This window comes from Zophobas morio, unplaced genomic scaffold (assembly GCF_036711695.1).
Source record: "Zophobas morio isolate AGI-343-1 ecotype UQ-CSIRO unplaced genomic scaffold, CSIRO_AGI_Zmor_V1 ptg000031l, whole genome shotgun sequence".
Lineage (NCBI taxonomy): Eukaryota > Metazoa > Arthropoda > Insecta > Coleoptera > Tenebrionidae > Zophobas > Zophobas morio.
This window is the reverse complement of record NW_026972136.1, coordinates 8,352,006-8,375,957: the sequence shown is the minus strand read 5'-3', so window position 1 is coordinate 8,375,957 and position 23,952 is coordinate 8,352,006. Positions and strand designations below refer to the sequence as shown.

At 30.9% G+C, this 23,952-nt stretch overlaps 1 protein-coding gene across 1 annotated transcript in view; it reads right to left on the bottom strand.

The window, feature by feature from the left end:
* LOC135139365 (odorant receptor 4-like) overlaps nucleotides 1-23,952 on the bottom strand; it is a 146,040-nt gene that overhangs the window by 90,889 nt on the left and 31,199 nt on the right. The window lies entirely within an intron of this gene.

Sequence of the window (23,952 nt, the reverse complement as noted above, 5' to 3'; positions counted from 1 at the left end):
TGCCATTCTCGTTTGAATTTTGAACAATCAAATTTAATATGATCTTTCATTAATTTTGAACTAGTTTTGTTGAAAATGAAGTTGTTGCTTATTCGAAACTACCGCACTGAGTGTTGATTGTAGCATAATTTTCTCTTTTAAAGTGTTTTTATTATTAATGGAATTCTGAATGGCAATTGTAGGAAATTACAACTTTCGTTTCATAAAAAAAACATAGAAACGGTAATATGCATTTGTGACTAATAATCAGAAATATATGTAATTACGGGTTTTACGGAAAGCACGGTTAAATTATTGCAACTTTAACGTTGCATGTGAGTTGGTCTTTCCCAGATTAAATAAATCGTTATTAAAAATACGGTGCAGTAATGAAGTTCAAGTTTATATTACAAATGAAACAGTTTCCTCGATGAGGTGGACAATATAATCTCGAATGCTTTCTTAAAAACATAAATAGTCAGCTGGTGTTTTTTCTATACTCGATTTAAATATTTTGCTACTTATTTAGAAGCTGCGTGAAATTTAATTCCATACAAATTTGCATGATTGACCAATAGATACGTGGACATTTATTGATAGTACAGTAAAATTCGCTTCCTAAACCAATAGAGAAAATTGCACAAATACTGTCTATCTTCATCAAATGTGGTGCCTCTACTTACTGATATTTAATAACATTCTTAAAAAAAAATACTGTTATATGAAAAATAACTACCCGAGTTAGGTGTGAATTGATTGAGCTTTTGTTTTATAATACAGAAAATATTTTTATAAATGCATATGGAAAGTCTGCATGGCGAAGCTGGAAACCTTGAAATTATGATGTATTACATTATTTCAAAAATTTTGAAAATTAAAAAAAATTGGTCCAAGGTTACTTCGACACAACTTCCTTCGCTCTTGAAGTGCGGTCCAACAAATTCCGCTTTTTCGAAAATTTATAAAGAGATTATAACAAATTTTTGTTTTCTGATAATCTTTATATATGTATTAAAGACCAATGGTCTAAAACGACTAAAGTAAAACCTTGAAATTACCACATCATTTCAAAAATGTCGAAAACGTCAAAAATGAAAACATTTCCAGAATTACCGCAACACAAAACATTTTTCAACTATCAATACCTACAAAAAATAGAGGTATCAGAAAATTTAGAAGCTTCTAATGGTGGAAAAAAGTAAAAACAACTAACTAGGTATGAAAGCGAAGCGTTTTTTCATGAGTTTGAATTTCGATTCGTGACGGTGTCGCCAGAGTGAATCAATCAAATGAGTGAAATAAGGCAGCTTTCATAACGTGCTGCCCACGAGGTTTTTACAAATATTCATCCAATTAATTTTCCAACAACACTTCAAAAATTACTGGCTAATGGCGTTTGAAAATTTCGTTGATATGAAGGTAGTAAGTGTTGTGCTTCAAGGAGATGATTATATATTTTTTTTGTGTGTCAAAAAAATTTTGTGCAAAAGTCGAAAACCAGTTTAAAACGCTTGAAACCGAGAACTGGAAGAAATGGAAAACATTAATCTACTAGAACAACAAGTGGAAGCGACAATGAAGGAATTAGTACCTGAAAAGTCTCGAGAAGATATGCTAAAGAATTTTCCTGGTTCAAACTTTGGAAGGTAAGAATTTGGTCAACGTTTTTTGTTCTAAAATTTATTTTCATTCATAATTCCATTACATTATAAAAAAGGAAATAAATTTAAATAGTTAAAAAATGGGCTACTTTTTTAACAATTTATCGTTAAAAAGTTTTTCATTATCAATTTGCGAAAAATAAAATCACCAAAAATATGTAATATCGTTATCATTTTCAACATAGTTTTCACTTGTAGAATACTTAAACAAAATGATCAGCACTCAAATTAATTTTGTCGTATTTTTTCTTGGAACAATCTTACCTTAATTTCTACTTCATTCCCAAACCAGCAGTACATAAAGAGTTGAGCGGTCAGAGCATTCACGTAAGACAGATTAGTAAAACTCTCAGGACTCACAGGATCCACCTTTCCAAAAAATTACAAATTTGACTCATAAAGAGGACAAACACTCACCAAAGTCATTTGAAACATAGTAAACGCAAGAACAACAGTACTAGTAAAAAACTGGCCTAAAACTATCATATTTAGAAACTTATTGCAGTCGAGGGCAAATCTAAAAAGGAGAAACTTGACCCACTAAAAATAATTTTTGGGCATAAATACCGTATAATTTCTTGATGGTGGGTAATATATTTGATCATGTTTTCATTAAAATTGCCTCTAGGATGTAAATCTGACCTTATTGTTTGTAAATTATTGCACAAAATATCACACTGGGCTCCAATTAAAACCATCAAAGCTGCTATCAATGTGTCCATGTTTATAGTAGCCACTGCTAAATACCACACACCCAGAACTTGATAAACATACGTCAATTCATAAAACGGCGATTTTTTCGAATCGTATGGATACCAGGCCGCAAAAGGCAAACTTCTTTCTTTAAATGAGCTATTCAAAAATGGAAATATCGTCCAAATTAGCACAGTATAACTGGTCATAACTGAAAACGTGATATACATCAGTTTCCACGACTTTAAAGCGGGCTGAACCATGTATATTTGTTTCGAATTTCTTGGTTGGAAGGTAGCATTCGATAAGGTTTCTACAAGTTTCTTGCGCAATTGTACGTTTCGTATGAAAAAATAGATCTTAATCGAAGCAAGGATATCAGTTACGGTTATAAAAATGGAATCTGTTAAGGCTTCTAAATTGTCATACACGAAGAAAATGTTCATTGCTTGGAAAAAGTTGTGGCCACCCATAACAACAATTGTGGTAAAAACTGTATACAAGGTGTATAGACCGTATTTATCAATTTTTGGACCACAATCCAACTAGGTATAACATCACAATATTAATTTTTATAGTCGATGACCAGTGGAAGATTGCCATTTTCGTCTGAATTTCGAGCAATTATTTTTAATATGATCTGTTGTTAATTTTGGGTTAGTTTTAGTAAAAATGAAGTTGTCACTTATTCGAAACTACCGCACCGAGTGTTGATTGTAGCATAATTTTCTCTTTTAAAGTGTTTTTTATTATTAATGAAATTCTGAATGGCAATTGTAGAAAATTACAACTTTCGTTTCATAAAAAAATCATAGCTGCAGTAATATCCATTTGTGACTAATAATCAGAACCGTAATTACGGGTTTTATGGAAAAGCACGGTTAAATTGTTGAAAAGGGTCTCTTCAGAATAATTATTTGCAGTTACAACTTTAACGATGCATGTGAGTTGGTCTTTCAGCGATTAATTATTTCATAGTTTTGAAGATAAGGTGTACAATATAAAATTGGATGGATTTCGATGCAAAAATGATTTGTTTGTTGTCTTAAAGACATAAATAGCCAGCTGATGTTTCTTCTGTACTGGATTGAAATATTTTGGTAGTTATTTACGAGTTGTGTGAAATTTAATTGCATGAAAATTTTCACGATTAATGGATTATATGGACATTTATTGATAGTAAAATCTAAGTGTGTAGATAAAACCTTAAGCCATATTAAGACATGTCTATGAAACGTTTTTTGAACAAAAATTAGAATTAATAAATATAGTTAAAAATTGCTTAAACAGTGCTTGTATATTTTCTATCTAGTCGAAAGACCACATAAGACATATATTTTTTTTTGTGGACGATTAAATCAACTGTAATATATACCCAATACAAGGTCGGTAATTTTCACTTTGAGAAAATGATCTGAAAAAAAAAATTTTTTTGGAATAATTTTTTTGTGCAATCTTATCAGTATAATTCGCTTCGTAAACAAATTGAAGAAATTGCAAAGTCTAGCTTTATCAAAATATGGTGCTTTTAATAATAATTATTGATATGTAATCATATTTTAAAAAAAATTTACCACGCATTTAAAAAATGTTGAATTAGTCAAAAATGAAAACATTTCAAAAGTTACCATAACACAACAGTTTTCAAAAATCAATACTTAAAAAAATAGAGGAGAAAATTTAGAAGCTGCTAATGATGGAAAAAAGTAAAAACAATATCAAACCGTTTAAGATTATAATAGTTGTATGTGGAACTAGTTATCAAAACGACGCGGTTTTTCATGAGGTTGAAGTTCGATTCGTGATGGTGTAGCTAATCAATCAAACTAGTGAAATAACGCAGCTTTCATAACGTGTTACACACGAGGTTTTTACAAATATTCATCTAATTAAATTCCCAATGACATTTCAAAAATTACTGTTGTTAAATTAACAGTTTGTATTTTGAATAAGATTCCAAAATTTCGTTGACATGAAAGTAGTAAGGAGATAAACGTTTGATCACATTTTTCTTGATAATGAAAGTGGAAAACCAGTATAAAACGCGGGAAACCGAGAATTGAAAAAAATTGAAAATATTAATCCCACCAGAAATGGAAGCGACAATAAAGGAATTAAAATCCGAAAAGTCTCAGGAAGATTTGCTAAAGAACTTTCCTTGTTTAAATTTTGCAATGTAAGAGTTTGGTCGGCGTGTTTTGTCCCAATTTTAATTTCATTCATAATTCCATTATCTTGTAAAAAAAAGAAATAAATTTAAATAGTCAAAAAATGGACTAGTTTATCATTATCAATATGCGAAAAATAAAATCGCCAAAAATGTGTAAGAACGTTTTCATTTTCAAAATAGATTTCTGTAGTAGAATACTTAGACAGTCTAATTAATTTTTTCGCATTTAGTCTTACCTTAATTTCTACTTCATTTCCAAACCAACAGTACATAAAAAGCTGAGCGGTAAGAGCATTCACGTAGGACAAATTAGTAAAACTCTCAGGACTCACAGGATCCACCTTTCCAAAAAATTACAAATTTGACCCATAAAAAGGAAACACTCACCAAAGTCATTTGAAACATAGTAAACGCAAGAACTACTGTACTAGTAAAAAATTGGCCTAGAACTATCATACTAAAAAACTTATTGCAGTCGAGAGCAAATCTAAAAAGTCAAAACTTGACTGACTGAAAATAATTTTTGGGGCATAAATACCGTATAACTTCTTGATGGTGTCTAATACATTTCATCATATTTTCATTAAAATTCCTTCTGTAATGTAAATCTGATCCTGTTTGTAAATTGTTACACAAAATATCACATTGTGCTCCAGTTAAAACCATCAAAGCTGCTATCATTGTGTCCATATTTATATTAGTCACTGTTAAGTACCACATAGCCAGAACTTGATAAACATACGTCAACTCATAACACGGCGATTTTCTCGAATCGTATGGATACCAGGCAGCAAAAGGTAAACGTCCTGTTTTAAATGAGTTGTTCAAAAATGGAAACACCGTCCAAATTACCACGGTATAACTCGCCATAATGGAAAATGTGATGTACATCACCTTCCAGGTCTTTAAAGCGGGCTGAACCATATTTATTTGTTTCGAGTTTCTAGGTTGGAAGGTGTCATTCCTCAAATTTCTCATAAGTTTCTTACGCAGTTCGACGTTTCGTATAAAAAAATACATCTTCATGGAAGCAAGAACGTCAGTCACGGTGATAAAAACTGTTTCTGTTAAGGCCTCTAGATTGTTGTAAACGAAGAAAATGTTCATTGCTTGGAAAAAGTTGTGGCCACCCATCATAATAATTGTGGTAAAAATTGTATACACTGTGTATAGATCATATTTGTCACTTTTAGGCCACAATCCAACTAGGTATAACATCACGATATTAATTTTTATAGTCGATGTCCAGTCGAAGATTGTCATTCTGTTACTAATTTTGAGTTATTTTTGTTAAAAATGAAGTTGTTGCTTGTTTGAAACTACCGCACCGAGTGTTGTCTGTAGCATAATTTTCTCTTTTAAAGCGTTTTTTATTATTAATGGAATTCTGAATGCTAGTTGCAGAAAATTACAACTTTCGTTTCATTAAAAAAACATAAATGCAGTAATATGCATTTGTGGCTAATAATCAGAAACGTAATTACGGGTTTTATGGAAAGTGCGGTTAAATTGTTATCAAAGCGTCTCTTGAGAATAATTATTTGGAGTGACAATTTGAACGTTGCATGTGTGTTGGTCTCTGAGTTTAAAGCCGATTAAATAAATCGTTCAAAAATCGCTTGTGAATAATAGTTCCGATAAATAATTTTGACAATACTCGACAGTAAATATCAAAACAAAATTCGCTCACCTTAATTTCAACTTCATTTCCAAACCAACAATATAGAAAAAGTTGTGCAGTGATGGCTGTTACGTAAGTCATATGAGAAAAACTGGCGCTACTTAAAGGATCAACCTTCCAACGAGCCAATATTAATACAAAAATTGCCAAAAAAATTAAACTTACCAAAGTCAGTTGAAACATAGTCAAAGCAATAACCACAGTGCTGGTAAAAAATTGCCCCAAAACAATCATACTGAAAAATCTATTGCAATTGTTGGCAAAACTAAAACTTCAGTTTCAGCAAAATTGAAAACGACGACTTCCATTCATTTTACATACCGTACCAGCAGCCGATGGTGCATAACACATTCGATAATTTTTTGATTAATAGTACAATTAGTACCTAATTCGGCTTGCGTTAAGCGGTCAAGATTTCTCAAATTATCGCATAAAATATCGCACTGAGTTCCAACATACATCATCAAACCAGCGATCATCGTGTCCATATTTATATTAGCCACAGTGAGATACCAAATCCCAATCACTTGGTACAGATATGTAATTTCATAAAACGGAGACATTTTGGTACTGTAGGGATACCAAGCAGCAAAAGGCAACCGCTTTGCCTTGACAGAATTATCCAGAAACGGAAAAATCGACCATATGAAAACGGTCGTGCCTGTCATGATCCAGAAGGTAATATACATAAATCTCCACGAATTTAAACCAGGTCGTACCAAATCGACCTGGTTAAAATTTCTTGGCTGGAACAATCTGCTGTTCAACGTTATCATAAGTTCTTTGAGCACTCCGACGTTCTGTATGAAAAAATACATCTTCACGGAAGCCAGAACGTCTGTGACTGTGATGAAAATCGTCCCAGCTAGTGCTTCTAGGTTCTTGTATACGAAAAAAACGTTCATAACTTGAAAAAAGTTGTGGCCACCCATTATAATAATCGTGGAAATGACTGCGTAGAGGGCGTAAATGTTTCGTTTATAAATTTCGTTACCTTTGGGCCACAACCCTACTGATTGCAACATTAGAATGTTTATTTTAATTGTTTGTTTCCAACTGAATTTGTCCATTTTGAATAGCGACTGACTGTGTTAAGAAATGTTTAGAGACTGATGGTCGTCTTGTCGAGAAAAGTTTAATTAAAATAATTATCTACCCAGAAGTTGATCCATTATTCATCCGATGCATTACTTTTTAATGAAAAAGAGAGATATTGGTCGAAGAAATAAGCTCGCTGGGACATATAATTGTTTTAATTAGTGGTTTCAGATTCAAAATTATCGTGTTTTTTTTCTTTTCGACGAAGTAGTAAGATAAAATTTTTATTAAAGTAAGTGGAGGCAGCACGGTTTAAACGAAATGTATAATTACGGCTTTTAAGAACGATTGTTTTCAGGCTGCTGTTTATTTAATAAGGAAAATCTCTTTTGGAAAAAGTTGGAAGGTTTAATAATTCACTGAGTGATCGGTATAGAAGTACGTAGTTATTAAAATAAGATGAACGCAATAGTCTGAATATTAGAAAGTGTAAACGTCACCTTTTTGTTTATTAAAGTTTACCTATCATATTCATTTATATTCTCGATTAATTTCGCAGTAATAAAGCTTTTAATAAACGTGTGTTTTATTTAATAAAAAGTATTATTTTATAAAAAAAAAAATATCAACGCCTCGATACGTCTTCGAGTTTATAAATAAATTCTTGCAGGTTTAAGATTTCCTTGAGAATGTGTTTAAAAAGTTTAATTTAAGTTACACTACACCAATTTAGAACAACTCTCGAATAACTCTCGTAAATTGGAATTTATACGAAAAAGGGCAGCAGAAACAAAAAAATGTACAAAACAAGAGACATTCGAGCTATAATAAATGGAAATTAAAAAACAAATCGGTAATTTGTATAGATTAGTATACAGGGTGTTTCTTTTATTTGATACGATCCCTGAGACTTTTTTATTTTTAAAGATAAACCTGTAGTTCTTTGAGCAAATTTGTATCATTTCAAAAGATCTATGTAACAGAAACCTCACATTCTTATTAGCACTTCCGGTAGAACCGGAAATGATGTCAACTTTTTTTTGTGGAACACTAGGTATATTTTTTCATAAATGGAAAGATTAATTTCTTGTAAGAAATGTTTATTGATGAAGTTGAAAAACTGACACTCATACCATTTATTCACATAAGTGATCTTTTAAAATGATACAAACTTGCTCAAAGAACTATATGTTTATCTTTAAAAATAAAAAAGTTACAGGGGTTGTATCAAGTAAAAGAGACACGTGGTATAATCAAAATTTCGGAGCCCTTGTTGTTTAGAAATACACTTCAACACTGCATTGCTAAACTTCGAACTCCAAAATATTTTGTTGCAAATGTTTGCCATTTTTAAAGATTTGGCGAAATTCCAAGTTATTTTGATCATGTAAACGGCATTGATTTTAGTCTACCAGGACGTTCAACATAGTATACCATTCATATGTTGTACCTTTACTTATAAAAAAATGCTTATTTTGTACACACAAAGGCGTGAGAATAACCAAAGTACAATTTTTAAGAAAATATATTAATTTAATTCAATTTAAAATAAAATTACCTCTTGAGACTGAATATAAACTAAAAACTGAGTTTTCACTGACACAGTCAGGCTTTAATGACAAAAATTTATTATAAGAAAGTATGTAATGTGTACTTTTTAAAAAGCATTTTTAATATCAAAATCAAGATAACGTTTTTATGGTTCCTAGATTTTATTTTTTTAACTTAGTATTAAGTGAGGCACCAAAAAAAGACTATGAGATTGTGCTCTACATTATGAATATTTAAGAAGATCGGAAATGTATTTTTCCTCAGAAATTTTATAGAAATATTTTTCATTGTCAAACTCAAATTAGATGAGTAGCTTTTGAATATCTCAATGCTTGGAATATATATCTGAGACATTATAACATCGCAGGACGTCTTAATGAAAATTTATGAATTTTTTTGAAGATGACGTCATGAACTTTCTACATGGAATGAATCAATAACTCTTAGTTGATGTGTTACGTTGTTCAAATTGACGTTAGCACTTTCTGAAAATGCATGGTGTAGTCTTAATTTTATTTAAGTAATACTATATATGGAGAACTATTGTACTGTAATAATAGTGCTAATCCGACGAATACGTCTTTCATATTTTCTCGACGTTTCATGACCCCTAGAGTAGGTACTAAAAAGTCTGTCCTCTGTATGTAGACCGTCTCGATTTTTATTAGACACATAATCTCGGAAACTATTGAACCGATTGTTGTCAACTTGTAACGGATAATAATCAAAGAAATAAAAAATAGTTCTAAGGCCTACTTTAATCTGAAATTTTTTTGATCACCCGTTGAATGTATGTTAGGAATATCGTCACCAAAAATTTGATGACGTTCTCTCAATATTTTTTTTTAGTAAACGTCAATTAAATTTGATGAAATAAATACTCCTATACTTGTGGTTTATGAAACTGTTTTGACATTATATACATATTAAATAACTTTCATTAAAAATATGGTGCAATAAATCGATTTGAGTTTAAATTATAAAAGAATGAATTTTTTGATGAGCTGTAAAATATAAAATTAGAAGTTTTTCGAATAAAAATGATTTCTTTTCTCAAAGATATTTTCTACGTTTGTGTGAACTCATAGTTAAAAAACGTCGATACATGGTTTCAATATTTTTCTATTGTTTCTGAGGAACGACAGAAAACATATGTTTTTTTATTTTTTTACTCGAGGATAATTACCAAAGGAAAAATCTCTCACCTTAATTTCAACTTCATTTCCAAACCAACAATACAGGAAAAGTTGTACAGTGATGGCTGTTACATATGACAAATGGGAAAGACTGGCGCTACTCAAAGGATCAACCTTTCAAGAAACAAATAATAATACAAAAATTAACAAAAAATCAAACTTACCAGCGTCAGTTGGAACATCGTCAAAGCAATAACAACCGTGCTTGTACAAAATTGCCCCAAAACAATCATATTGAAAAATCGGTTGCAATTTTCGGCAAAACTGAAACTTTACTTTCAGGAAAACAGGAAACGGTAAGTTTTAATAATTTTACATACTGAACCATTAGCCGGTGGTGTTTAACACAAATAATAATTTTATGGTTAAAAGTATAATCATCATTTAATTCGGTTTGGGTAAAACTGCCAAGATTTCTCAAATTATCGCATAAAATATCGCACTGCGTTCCCACATACATCATCAAACCAGCTATCATCGTGTCCATATTTATATTAGCCACAGTTAGATACCAAATTCCAAGTACTTGGTACAGGTACGTGATTTCGTAAAGTGGAGATATTTTGGAATTGTAGGGATACCAAGCCACAAAAGGCAGATTTTTTTCCTTGACGGAATTATCCAGAAATGGAAAAATCGAGTACGTGAATACGGTCGTGCCCGTCATGATCCAAAACGTGATATACATAAATTTCCACGAATTTAGACCAGGTCGTACTAAATCAATCTGGCTGGAATTTTTTGGTTGGAACAATCTGCTGCTCAACGTTATCATAAGTTCTTTGATTACTCCAATGTTTTGTATGAAAAAATACATCTTAATGGAAGCTAAAACGTCTGTTACTGTGATGAAAATCGTCCCAGTTAGTGCTTCTAGGTTCTTGTACACGAAAAAAATATTCATAACTTGAAAAAAATTGTGGCCACCCATTATAACAATCGTGGAGATTATTGCGTAGAGGGCGTATAAATCTCGTTTATACATTTCGTCACCTTTCGGCCACAATCCTACCGATTGTAACATTAAAATGTTTATTTTGATTGTTTGATTCCAACTGAATTTTTCCATTTGTAGTAGTGATTTCGTTGGTAATGAACTAGCGACTGAATGGGTTAAGAAAAGTTTAGAGACTGGTGGTCCTCGGATCGAGAAAAGTTTAGTTAATGTAATTATGTACCCAGTAGCCGTTCCATTATTCATCAGTTCCATTACTTTTTAATGAAAAAGAGAGATATTGGTCGAAGAAACAAGCTCGTTGGGGCACATAATTGGTTTAATTAGTGGCTTTAGATTCAAAATTATCGTTTTTTTTTTCGACAAATACGTACCAAGATAAAAGTCTAACACGGTTTAAACGAAATGTATAATTATGGGTTTTTAGGACGATTGTTGTCAGGTTGCTGTTTATTTAATAAGCATAATCCGGCTTGGAAAAAATTTGAAGGTTTAATAATTCACTGCTTTATGGTTATAGAAACGCGAAGTTGTTAAATGGCATGATACTGTCCGAATTTTAGAAGTTGCGAAAGTCACCTTCATATGTACATTAATGCATTATAAGGTTGTTTATATTCTCCATTCACCGAATTAAAAACAAAATACTTTTATTCATTTTTGTTTAATAAAATGTGATTTGAATTTATAACTTATCAATTACTGGTTACACGCCTGAATGTATAAATTCTTACCATCGTAATCTTTCCCTGAGAATATCTAATATATAAAAATAAGTCGGGTTTTCCTTCCTGACGCTATAACTCCAGAACGCACGAACCGATTTCCACGGTTTTGCATTCGTTGGAAAGGTCTCGGGCTCCGTGAGGTTTATAGCAAAGAAAATTCTGGAAAAATTTCAAGAGAAAAGCAGCTAAAAGAAAAAAAAAATTTTTAAAATTTTGCACGGGAATCGCCACTTGGAATGAATTTAAATAGTTGGCCATTCCTGACGGATCTGTCGCCTGACTGACGTGTCACACAAAACTATTTCTTCCGTGCGATTGTGAAAAGTATTATTGCATTTCAAGTCGTTTGTTTTTTCGTAACAAAAAACGTCGTTTACTTCAAGAAAAGTGTTCGTTAAAGTGAATTCAGTTACGCATTGCGAAAGTTTCTTATTAATTTTGATCTGCCATTCTATTTACCTATGTTCACTTTGTTGGTTTCGACAAAACCTCAAACTTTACCGTTATTCGAGGATTTGATTTGAAGTTTTCAGTATTTTAAAATTCTCAAGACAAAATTTACAGATTTGATTGACTGCGAAAATAATTCTGTGTCGTTTTATGAAGTTCATTACAACGCCGAGAAGACGACAAGCTGACATAGGTCCACGAAGTCAATGAAATGTACGACGAACTACCTCAGGTACAAGTCGCAATGATTTATTTCATGGGTAATTCGGATACGGAAGTTGATCAGCGTCGTGCTCATAATCAACATAATAGTCAAACATTGAAGCGAGACATTGGGTGGTATTTGAAGTACGAAGTACCTACTTGCAAACACTGTATCTCCCCGGACACAAATTGAACATCTACGCGTTTTGTGAGCATTTAATGTAAAAATGAGCATCGGCGTAGCAAATGATTGAGCTGTCTGTAAAGCAGCTTAGAAAACGAGTAGGATCGTTGTAAGAGTGAATTTTGACTAAACATGGCGACTTTCATGAACGTGGAGCGTCGTCAAAAGGTGCATTCAGTTTGAAAAACACATTAGGAGCGGGAATATCGAAAACTTTTCAGGTAATTAACTTTTATTTATTGTGCAGTACGTTCTTTCCAACACTGGCCATAGAGATTCCCATCTCAAGGTGTCTACCCCATACTAACTTATATTTTGATGACTCGATTTTTGTTTTGATGGTTGAAGACTGGCACTGTTTTCCGTTTTTGTTGTATCGAGATGCTACTTGAGCATCAACTGTTACCTACTGAAGTATTAGCATCATCTAGAAAAACTAGAAATATTTTGATTTGATATTCGAGTAGATACTTCGTATTTCGAGTATGAGCATCCACTGAGTTTTATTTATATCAACCATTGTCAAAAAATTGATCGAACGTTGTTTCGACAGAACTTCCTTCCCACCAAAAGTATAATGAAACATATTCAGCATTTTCGAGTTGAGTCTTTTCTTCACACAATTTTGTGATGACCAAATCAACATTTACAATCAACACGTATATCACCTTGGATTGGTGCAGTGTAACTAATACTAAAAATAACAACTGTATTGTATATCCAAAATTATCTGCGAAAATCGAGTGAGCCGTCCAATCAATTTTTAATGAATAACAATTTACCATGCTTACAATAACTTTAAAACGTCTGCAAGATCTCAAAGTATTCAATTCTGCAACTCTTGAGTTATTCAATAAAATAAATTGTCTGATCCATACATTTTTTTAAGTCACTGTAAAAGCAAATCTAAACAATTGTTCTAAAGAGTTTAGACAGTACTTCCCTCGCTGTCGGAAACGTGACGACTGCATGTCTATTATGTTTTTTTTTTGCAGTGGATTTCAAAGCATTCGGTTTTGTAGTTCCTGAGTAAACCAATAAAATAAATTTACGCGTTCATTATTTTTTTGAGTCACTCGCTATATGCAAATTCAAAAAATGCGAATGGAATGATAAATTACAAGTACAGACTCATCATATTTTGTATATTCTAGATAGGATTTATTCGGCAAACTTTTGAGCTGACGTCATCAGTTTTTTGGAGAAGATAACCACATATATTTTGATTAAACATTTATTATGCTCTTTATAGCCTTAAAACATCTGCAAGATTTCAAAGCATTCGGTTTTGTTGTTCCTGATTAACTCAATAAAATAAATTCACGCATTCATTAATTTTCTTGAGTCACTCTGTATATGGAAATCGAAAAAATTTGAATGGAATGATAAATGACAAGAAGAAACTCACCATATTTTGTACATTTTAGGTAGAATTTATTCAAAAAAATTTTCTGGCGACGTCATAAATGTTTTTAGGGGGGACGACCAAATACATTTTGATAAAAAATTTACCATGCTTATGATAATTTTAAAATATCTTTAAGATTTCAAAGCATTCGGTTTTGTAATTTCTGAGTAAATCAGTAAAATACATTTACGCATTCATTAATTTTTTTGAGTCACCCTGTATATGCAAATCCAAAAAATATTAATTGAGTGATATATCACAAGTACATACTCATCATATTTTGCACATTTTAGATAGGATTTATTCGGTAAACTTTTGAACTGACGTCATCAAGTTTTTGGAGGGGATAACCAAATATATTTTGACTAAAAATTTATGATGCTCTTTATAGCCTTAAAACATCTGCAACATTTCAAAACATTCAGGTTAGCAGATTCAAAATTAAATTTCAAAATGTTGTTTTATAATTTTGATTTTTTTCCAAAAATCTGGACGTTTCGGGTAAAAACTCAATTCAGAGTAGTAGAGTATGTTATTTTATACAATTTAAAACCGATTTACTATGTACAATTTTGAAGTGACGTCATCGCATTAGTGGTGGGGATGATTAGACAAATTTTGGTTAGCGTTTTACCATCTACATGATATTCCTAATATAAGTACAAAATTTCACAACAATCGGTCCAGTACTTTCGGAGATTATCTGTCTTATAAAAATCCGGGATGGCAGACAGACGGACAGACGGACAGACAGAGGGAAATGGGACACCTATTTCTTCGTCTTCTAGGGATCATGAAAGATCGAGAAAAGGTAAAAGTAGATAGTCGGCCGACGGACTCGATTACAATACTTTCTTTGCTTACGCTCGGGAACTAAAAATATGAATGCAATGATAAATTACGAGTATATACTGATGATATTTTGCACATTTTAGAAAGGATTTATTCGGCAAAATTTTGAGATGATGTCATCAAGTTTTTGGGCTTGATAAACAGATATATTTTGATTAAAAAACTAACATGCTTACAGTAACTTCAAAACGTCTGCAATATTTCAAAATATTCAGTTTTACAATTGTTGATAATAATAAAGTTTATTTAGGGTTTTCAGTCAATAAAATAAATTGACCCAGTGATTATTTGTTTTGGGACACCCCGTTTAAGCAAAACTAAAAAAATATTAATGCAGTGATAAATCACAAGTAAAAACTCATCATATTTTGCACATTTCAGATAGGATTTATTCAGCAAAATTTTCAGGAGACGTCATCAATTTTTTAGGGGGAATGAACAAATACATTTTAATAAAAAAATTACTATGCTTATGATAACATTAAAGCATCTCCAAGATTTCAGAGCATTCGGTTTTGCAGTTCCTGATTAAATCAATAAAATTAATTCACCCATTCATAATTTTTTTTGAGTCACCCTATATAAGCAAATCTAAAAAATATGAATGGAATAATAAATCACAAGTATAGACTCATCCTATTTTGGACATTTTAGATAGGATTCATTTGGCAAATTTTGGACTGACGTCATCAATTTTTTGGAGAGGATAAGTAAATATATTTTGAATAAAAATGTATTATGCTTATCATATGTTTAAAACAACTGCAAGTTTTCAAAGCATTCGGTTTTGCAGATTCAAAATTAAATTGTAGGTGAAACGAAGTTCACCGGGTCAGCTAGTGTTTAAATAAAATTAAAATTTACCATGTCAGTTCGAAATAATGACTTTAGAATTGTTTTTTTTTTAGTTATGAAGAGTAAATGAAAACGCAGATCATCAACTCGTATAAGTTTTAGTTCCACTTTTAGCTTCAATATCGACTGAGTTTGAGTTGAACTTTAGCATGGCTTCAGGATTAGCTTCAGTTTCAGTTCCAGCTTTATAACACTTCATTTATCGTTTCCTCTTCAGCGTTATTTTATTTACATTTTCGGTTTCAGTTTCAAGTTCAATTGCCAACGCTAGTTTTAATTTCAGTTGCACTTCTAATTTTAGTTTCAGTTTTAGATTTTCGCTAAGTTTTAGGTCTAACTTTAAGAACAATTTGAAGTTCAGTTTCAGTTTTAGCTTCATTGTTATATTCTCGTTTAGCTGTGGTTTAAGTTTCAGCTTTACTTTGGAATAAGTTTTAATTTTTCTTCAGTTCAAGCTGCGTTATTAGTTTCAGCTTACGCTTTCAGTTTCAGTAGTGACATGAGCTTTAATTGAGTTTTAGTAAAGTTCCAATTTCAGCATCAGTTTGAATTTGTGTCTTAACTTCCATTTCAGTCACTAGATTACCATTAGTCAGAATTTTACCTTAAATTTAGCTTAACTTTCAGTTTGGCCTTGATTTTTAGAAATTCAGTTTTAAATGCGTATGTGATATTTTTATTTTGTCGTTTTAGATTTAGATTCAATTTTAGCTTCAAGGTTATTTCAGTACGAAGTTTAATTTCTTCTTTAGTTACCGCTACTGTTTTAACTCCAGTTTCAGCATCAATTTTAGTTAAGTTTCAGTTTCTGTTTTTCACTGTGGAATTAGTGTCAATATTAGTCTAAGTTATAGTTATAATGTAGATGTCAGCTTCAAACATTGTTTGAGTTTAATTTTAATGTTAGCTTGAGTTTTTTCGTTGTACTGTTCAAAATCAGTTTCAGCTGCAACCACAGATTTTATTTTAACTTAAGATTAAGATTTTCAGTATCAATTGTTTAATTCCATGTTTAGTTCACGTGTTTATCGCACGGATGAAGGTACTCAAATTCTGTAAACGCCATTATTTTTAATTCCCCAGGACAGTTCAACTTCGTATATCATGCACTTTCACCTTTTAAAAAATATTTACTTAATATTCCATTCAAATATCGCACATGGACGCACGGTTTCCACGGCAACGGTGTAAACAAAACGTTTAAATCAGCCATGATTCGATCTCCGGCTTTTATCAGCGCTTCATTATTAGCAACATATCATATATCCAAGACACAACATCTTTAGATTAAGTTTTGATACATTTTATACGAGTGGAACGAGATAAAAATATTAGCTTTGATAATTATGACATAAATTTCCGGATAATTTTTTAAATATTGAAAATTACTATTTTGCTATGTCTAGTGTGTTTGTAGACGTTGTAATTTTGGGGGGCTCTGGTAAGCACAACTAAGACACAATTTTTAAGAAAAGAAATGTTGTATTTAACAAAGTTTTTGTTAAATGTTTCAAAATTTTTTAAGAATGGTTGTGAACTAAATATAGAATAATATTATTTTTGAATTGCGATAAAATGTTTCTGTATTCGTATTATAGAGATAACAATCTAGTCAGTATCTTGTCATAGGGGTGTGGTTTTTCAAAAAAAAAAAACAATAAAACATGATGAAGGTGAATAAATAAATTGTTGAAATTTTATACTACCTATTAAAATAAAAAAAATGGATCGGGGCACGTTTGAGTTACTATGTGAAATACAATTTTGTAAAGTAACTGTGATAACAAAAATTAAGGCAGATTCATAAACGACAAACAAGTACAGGAGTATATTATTTTATAAAATTTAAATGGTATGTACTACTCAAAATTTTGAGACGACGTCATTAAATTGTGGAGGGGATGATTGGACAAATTTTACATATACATATTTAAAATTTGAGAACAATCGGTCCGGTAGTTTAATAAATTATCTGCATTATAAGAATCAACACAGACGGCAGACAGACAGGCAGGCAGTTCTAAATTGTAATTTTTAACACTAGGCGAAGCAACATAATATGCTACGATACATATTTAAAATAGAAAACTACATTTTCGTATTTTACCAGTTGTAGAACTTAAAAAATGCTATTAATTATTTATTGAAATGGTCGTATTAAAACAGTTTTTATTTTAAATTCTTGCATAACTCTGTAGTCTCCCTTGAAATTATATTTAATTTTTGAAGCAAGATTTCTAAAATGTATTGATTATAAAATTTTGAAATTTTATTCTAAATCTACAATCTTAAGAATATATTTTGTTATGATTTTCATTTGGATATTTCACTTGACTGACTTGACAAAGTTTGAATTTTGAAACTTTAGAAATTCGGTATTTTCAAAAATTTCCCTAATTTTCCTCACTGAAAAACTGTAGTTAAAATATTTTAATTAAGGCATTTTGAATAATTTCCAATGTTGATTTTTTTAGTGTTACGCAGCTCGTAGAATACTAAAGTGCAAGTTTCCCGTTCGCAATAAATATTTTCCAAATTCATCGAACTGAGTACTTTAAAATTCTGTTTGATACAGAAAACATATCACATATACCATTTAAAGAAAAAAGTTTCTGGGAAATTTACTAATTGACCAACCTGTACAGAGTTGAATAAGTTTTGGCAGGAAATAAAATTTTAAAATCTCCTGGGATAGAAAATAAACCCGATCAGAATTGATTGTGACGGTACTACGGTACAACTGACACATTACATCATTCTGTCAGCTGACAAGTCATGTCAGTCAATGGTAGTTATTTTGAAAAGAAAATAAAAAAACTCTTGGTTGACAGGAATTTAGAAGTTACAATAAAAAAATTTCTGTCAAAAATAGTCAACATTCGGTGTATATAGCTATAAATTTTGCAAATTTTCAGGTATGATCATCAGATGTACACATTTTCCATAGTTAAAAAATATATACAGGGTGTTTTTGATTTTATCCAAAAAGGAAGAAATTTTGTGCATTTTTTTAAGTGTTTTCTAACTTTTTTTATGAACTATTATTTCATCAGTTAGTACGTGAAAATCGTCAATTAGACGTAAATTGAAATTTTGTCAGCAGCGACGAAAAATTAAAGAATATGGTTTGAATGATAACTGTTCAGCAAATTTACGTCGACTTGGAAATATAATCATATATACATTTTTCTCGATACTTGTAAGGAAGCAAAATTTTCCAAAAAATTTAAGATTTTTATTTAATTATAGTTCTCTTGGCTAATCAGTTTTTTCCACAAAATATTTTTTTTCCTTGAATAAATAGGCTTTAATATGTCTCACCTTTGTTTGTACTTCATTACCAAACCAACAATACAAGAAAATTTGAGAAGTGATAGCCGACACGTAAAACAGATGAGAAAAGCTCTCGTTGCTTAAAGGATCAACCTTACAGAAAAATCAGTTCATGAAAAATTAAATAAGCATCTATGACTTACCAGACTTAGTTGAAACATAGTTAGAGTGATTACCGCAGTACTAGTAAAAAACTGACCCAATATAATCATATGAAAAAACCGATTTGACTTATTTGCGAATCTAAAAACACTGATTAAGTGATCACTGTGGTGGAAACAATTATATTGCATTATACTGTATAATTTCTCGGTGATGTTTAACGCAGCGAATAATAATTCTGAGAGAATCACCTACATCATATTCATTCTTCGGACTTTTCAAATTTCTTATGTTATCACACAAAATATCGCACTGATTTCCAACATACATCATCAGTGCAGCTATCAAAGTATCCATATTAATAGCAGCAAGAGTGAGATACCAAATCGTAAAAACTTGATAAAAGTATGTAAGTTCATACAGTGGCGTAATTTTCGTGTTGTAGGGATACCAAGCCATAAAAGGCAACTCTTTATCCTTCACTGAATTATTCAAAAACGGGAAAATCGACCAAAACACAACAGTAGCACCCACCATAATCCAGTATCCCACATACAACATCTTCCAAAACTTTAAAACCGGTTTCACCAGTTCAACTTGTTTCTCATCTCTGGGTTGAAATAAATCACCGTCCAAACTCTCCATCAGCTCTTTCAACAGTCCCACGTTTTGTATAAAAAAATACATTTTCGTGGCGATGAGGAGTTCGGTGCAGGTGATAAAAATTGTTGCAGTTAGTGCCTCTAGGTCTTTGTACACGAAGAAAATATTCACCGTCTGGAAAAAGTTGTGACTACTCACAATCAGAAGACTGGGCGTGGTGGCGTAAAATTTGAACACGTCTGGGGTGTATCTTTTGGCTCCTTTGGGCCATAATCCCACTATTTGCAACATGAGGATGTTTATTTTAATGGGGAGTCTCCAGTCGAATTTTGATGGAAACATTGGTAGTGACATGGGAACTACTTCTAACGCAATGAAAGTCTACTCGTGGTTTGTCACAGAAACAAATTGGAATGATCTAATTGCTCTAATTGCCCTTGATTTTAAATATTAAAATGGAAGTCCTTCATTAAGGGCGTTTTTTTGTAGTTAATCATAGTAAGCAATTTCTAGACCGCAGATAAATTTATAAGGACTTTAATTACAGGGTTTTGGGTAGAATTAAAGTCATAATTATTGATACCGATACTTTTTTGGTAAAAGAAGATAATGGATGGTTGTTACATCAGAGTTGAATTTTTAATTAGGGACTTGAATTTAATTCGTAATAAAAGTGAAATAAACTATGTTCTGTTATTTTTCATATGTGAGGAAATATAAATGTTATATGTTTTGCTTTGTTTATGTTATATAAAATTTAAACAAAAGATAGATTGCATTCAATAACGGCTCTTTAATATACAGTATACAGGTATCCAAAGAAAGTAAAAATTCATTTCAGCATTGAAAAAAAATTGAGTAAACTGAGAATGTAATAGATTATTACATATATGTCTCAACAAAATGATTTATCTTTATGTCATTAAAGGTAAGAAAATATAATAATGTAAATTACTGACTATCATAATGAATAATTAAACAAACACCGTTACATATTTCATTAATTACAATTATTTTCATCTATACAGAGTGTTCTGAGAAGACGGTCTATATTTTTACATGTGCTATTAAGTTTCTTTTTAGTCTTGACAAGTATATTTTACTGTCAAATTCTGATGGGACCTGGCTAAGTTACTTCAGTTATTTTGAATCTTTTTAACAAAGCAATGGCTTAGAAAAAACCTTAGGTTATAAGGGTGTTTTTAGTATCTATATAATTATTATTTTCAAATAGTCTTATCTCGGTTGTTTCACATGGAACACCCTGTACAAAGGTGTTTAATTTTCGTATTAGTAGTTTTGTAATTTTCCAGGGGAAATAATTTGATATAATGAGTGAAATTATCATGGTTTTTGGAAAAAACTGATGAGATATTGAAATCCTGCACGCCATTGTTTTTAGCTTAAAAAGGGACAGTTTAATTTAGTACATTGCAAATATGACGCATATTTTGTAATCGTAATCTAATGATCTACTAAAATCCGTACGTTGGCATTAAAAAAAAACATTTATACGTCATATTTGAAATCTACTAAATTAAACTTCACCCTTCAAACTAAAAACAACCGTGTTTACAAAATTTCAATATTTGTATCCGTTCTCAAGGTATTAGGTCGAGGACTTTTATTTGGGACATATATGATACTTATCGTTAAGAAACTGAAAACATATCTAAAATTGTTGATACATTTTACTAAAATACTAGTAGTAATATTTTAATAAACATTTTTTTAATACATAATCCAAAATAATAAAAATACCATATTCTTACAAAATACAGAGGAGTCAGCGATTACAAAACATTTGGACAAGCAACCTAATTTAATATAGCTAACAAAACTATGTCGAAATGAAATTATAATGCAACAATAATGCAACAATAACCTACTTTACTTTACAACAATATTACTAGAACACAAACAGCATTGCATCATTCATTTAATAATATTCAAGATGACGTCATCAATTTCAATATGGAATGAATAACGAATTTTAATTTGCTGTATTATTCACTGTATAAAATAAATAAATTTTAGTGGGTTGCTATCATTATGTAGATTTTAAGACCAACTGTAAAATATTAATTTATAAAGTTCATTTTTTTTTATAGATAACCCTCATATATATGAATCACTAAGGACACGGTTCTCGATATATCATTAGTTATTAGAAATAAAAAACTTATAGACCAAAGTTGTACGATTTTTGCAGGATTATACTCTAAAATTATTTTTTGCCATACAGAGTGTTTTGTTTTTAAGGCGTAACATATAAATTAGTTTTTTTTTTATGAGGTCCCCTTATGTATTTTCAGAAATTTTGATTCACCTCTTCTTAGGTTTCGCACCGACAGTTTATTTTTAAATTTCCGATGCGACGTTGCCACGTTATTCCAATTTTCTTGACATTTTTCGGCAATTTAAGGATTCAAAAAAAATTTCAGTAGTTAGTTTTAAAATCTATGTTGCAATATTTTGTGGAGAGATGAATGAATGCACGCGCTTTAGTGTGGTATAAAGGAAATTAAATTTGTATACAGAGTGTTTATAAAAAAATTGATTATTACAATTTTCAAATATCGATAATTTATTTTTTCAAACACAACACCCTAGATTATAGTATTGCATCTTATTCTATTTTTTGTTCTAAAAATCCTTAAAAAATTGTGATATGCATGACGATGAGCTGTTTCGAAAAGACCTAACAATTAATGGTTTTGAACCTTCGAAAAATCTTCGAATTTTCGAAGAAATAAGCCGAAAATAACGTCTACATGTCTTTCTAAAATGGTGCTCGAAAAATTGAGATTTTTGAAAAGTGGCCCAAACATTTTCAAAAAATTCTAAGATAGATCTCGACAAACCGATTCAAAAAATATAATTTGTTAATAGTCCTGGACCTACATTTTCGAAACATTGTATTTGAAAATGAAAATCGAACAAATTTACATTACATATTTCAAAAATTGTAATTTTTTATTTCATCAATTTTGAAAAAAATTTCGAAGAACTGAAACCTCAAATAACCAACAAATCGAAATCTACAAGAAAATGTCTTCAGCTAAAATTGAGAGTTTATACGATTTTTCACTTTTTGAATAGACACGTTGTCATATTAGAAAAAAGAAACTGAAATATCGATTTTCAAAACCGTCAATATTTAGATTTTTTATAAACACTTTAAGACAAGAAAGCGCTTACCTTTATTTATTCTTCCACAAGATATTGTAACTCAAATTTTAAAAATAACTCCACTGCCAAAATATTCAAGAAAAATAAGACAACGTGGCAACGTCGCATTGGAATTTCAAAAATAAACTGTAGTTATAAGGACTAGAAGAGGCTAATGAGAACATGCAGAAGAAATATATCGGGTGTCTCGTAAAAAGAATTAGTTGACGTGTATGGCGCAGAATCTTGAAATAAAATTTACTTGTCAAAATTTTAGGTTGACGTCAAAAATTTTGTATATCTTGTTAAAATACAATCAAAATTAGAAAGTTCAGTCCATAAGTTGCCGATATTTTATATAACAAAATCACCAACAAGAAGACGATGGAAACATGAAACCGGTATTTTTGTATTCTCTAAACTTTGCAACGTCGGAACAATATGAAATTATACAACCAACAGAAAATTTGTATTGAATTAAAATATTAGTTGCTTCAGTCATCTCAAATTCACGATGTTATGTCGAAGTACATGAGTTCTAGATTGGAAGAAACATTCACATGCTCCATGAGCTTAGCATAATCAGCCAGCTAACTCTAAAATGAACGAAAAGTCTTATTTGTATTTGTTTAAATATTTTCGAATGATTTGCACGGCATTATTATCGTTTCCGTTAATAACTAGTGATCGAAAAAGTGCTTTAGAAGAGTGAAGAGCTTCAAAGGCTTTTGTATAAATAACAATATAACATTTATTATCCAACATTAAATGTCTAAATATGTGTTCTATTAGGTGCTCACCTTAACTTCGACTTCATTACCAAACCAACAATAAAGAAATATTTGTGATGTAACAGCCGAAACGTAGAACAAGTGGCTAAAACCTTCCTCACTCCAAGGATCAACCTTGCAGAAAAATGTGCATTAAATTCAACGAAAAAATAGGAAAAGACTCACCAAACTAAGTTGAAACATAGTCAATGTAATCACTGTAGTACTAGTACAAAATTGTCCCAAAATGATCATATTAAGAAATTTGTTAAAAATTTCAGCGAAGCTAAAAATCACCGTCAAATACAATCCATAAACAAATACCAGGAAAAATACGTACTGTATGATTTGTCGATGGTGCTGCACAC